This window comes from Hordeum vulgare, chromosome 3H (genome assembly GCF_904849725.1).
Source record: "Hordeum vulgare subsp. vulgare chromosome 3H, MorexV3_pseudomolecules_assembly, whole genome shotgun sequence".
In the NCBI taxonomy this organism is placed as follows: Eukaryota; Viridiplantae; Streptophyta; class Magnoliopsida; order Poales; family Poaceae; genus Hordeum; species Hordeum vulgare.
The window spans coordinates 558,027,513-558,029,671 of NC_058520.1; the positions used below are offsets into that span (position 1 = coordinate 558,027,513).

The 2,159-nt window shown below is 38.1% G+C and overlaps 1 long non-coding RNA gene across 1 annotated transcript; it reads left to right on the plus strand.

Annotated features, from left to right (window-relative positions):
- Nucleotides 1-569: 569 nt before the first annotated feature.
- On the plus strand, nucleotides 570-851 carry LOC123440601. Its single transcript, XR_006630334.1, has 2 exons — nucleotides 570-640; nucleotides 748-851. It is a non-coding gene; the product is annotated as an uncharacterized LOC123440601 (long non-coding RNA).
- Nucleotides 852-2,159: the final 1,308 nt, after the last annotated feature.

Here is a 2,159-nt window from a genome sequence, read left to right on the forward strand (position 1 = left end):
CAGATCTTTCCTAATATCAGCAAATGTCTTAAATTTCTTACTCAGGAGTTCCTTTTTTTGAGAGGGAGTATGTAAAATGGAGCTTGAGGAAGAGCAGATGCCTGCTGATGGCTAAGCCACTCATGGTTTAAATTATCAGGTCTGTCACCTGAAAGTTACTGTGAAACATTTCTTTTTAACCTGATTTGTCACAACTTCACAACACCTCATACTCTGCCTGCTGCTTTACATTACCCTATCTGATGCTTAGCACTGCAGCATTACTGCTTTGTAATTGCTTGCTCTCAGCTGACGGCATCAGCAGATGGAAATTAACTCTCCTTGAAGGATACACCAAGTCACCTACATAGAAACCTTCTGCACTTTTTAGCTGCCATGATACACATCTTTGTTACAGATTTGATACACATTGCATACAATTATACGGCCAAAGAGAATGCGTCATCTAACTTTCTTCACACCACTCATGTGCAATAGTTTATTGAAGCCTGAATCTCTTCCAAGGTCTTGCCTTTTGTCTCTGGCACGTTCTTCACAATGAACAGAATAGCCAGGGCTTGCCTTTTGTCTCTGGTGTATTTGGCTGCAATCGATAAGTTTGATGCCATGTTATCCAAAAGCAACACTTATGCTCTAGAAGGTTCGACGCTGCTCTGTTTTTTTAGCCTGAATTTCCCTACCAAGTTTTATCATGAATACTTCATTTCCTACATCAGGTCCTTGATGTTCGTTATGTATGGTTACCAGTGAGTAAAGTTTGACAGGTGTTATCACCGAGAGAGGGTAAGTTGGCATGGGAAGAAGAAGAACATGAAGAATATGAAGAAGAATAAGAATATGAAGAATGTGAAGAAGAAGAAGAAGAAGAAGAAGAATATGAAGAAGAATAAGAAGGAGAAGAATTTTGTCTTTATATCTTGTAATGACCTTGTACATCTTGTAATGACCATTAATGAAGATATTATTTCTCTCAACTCGAGTTTTGTCTTTATATCTTGTCATAAGATTTTATTGTCAAATTAATTTAAATAATTCAAATAAATCCAAATAAATTCATAAAATACAAATAATTCAAAATAAATTCATAAAAATCCAAATAAATTCATAAAAATCCAAATAAATTCATAAAAATCCAAATAAATTCATAAAAATCCAAATAATTCAAATAAATCCAAATAAATTCATAAAATCACACATGGATGACACATGACATGAATTCCTATCCTTTCTCGTTGAACACATGACACAAGACATACATATCACACATGGATGACACATGACACGAATTCCTATCCTTTCTCATTGAACACATGACACAAGACATACATATCACACATGGATGACACATGACACGAATTCCTATCCTTTCTTTTCATATCCTTTCTTTTCATTTTCCTATCTATTGATTTCCCTTTCCTTAATCTATTATCCTTGTTCAAGAATGGCCACTGTGTCGGTAATTAGCTCGGCACTGCAATACACATCGATTATTTCCTCCCGGGCATTTTGTAAGCGATCTTTGTGCAAATGAGGCATTTTGTAGCTATTTCCTCCTTAATCTTCGGGCCACTTGTCTTGGATTGCCAGGATTACTTTATTGATCAGGTACTCTCTGCATACATGTCTGGTTACCTTCACTAATTTCACCTCAATCGTTCCTCTATCTTTGTTTTGACTGTTCCGTTGTGCCTCTGTCTCAACAACAAACGCCCAAGTTCTGATCTTTCCATCAAATGTCAGCTGTCCTTCATCATTGTACCGGGGCTTTGCCACGGCGGTCAAGAACATGACCTTCCCAATACTGTTAGTGTTTGACACGGTGTGCTCAGGTTCAGGTTCTCCGGGCAGTACATAGTAAGTGTTCTTAACCCTGGTCATGTCATACCATTTCTCGTCTATATGAACCATATTATTCATTGATTTGAAGCTAGGATAGGGGGTTGATATCGAGTGCTCATCCATCATGGATATGCAGAATTTCAGTCTCGCTATCTTGTTGGCTGGCTTGAGGAAGGGCTTGACAGTGTTAGTGATGTGTTTCAGCTCTTTTAACTGAAACCTATCATGTAGCGTCGAGCGGGGAACACCCAAACACCTTGCAAGAGATCTGATTGTCCTTCTTCTGTTCAGTGGGATCGTAGCTGTTCTCGCCAAGTCTA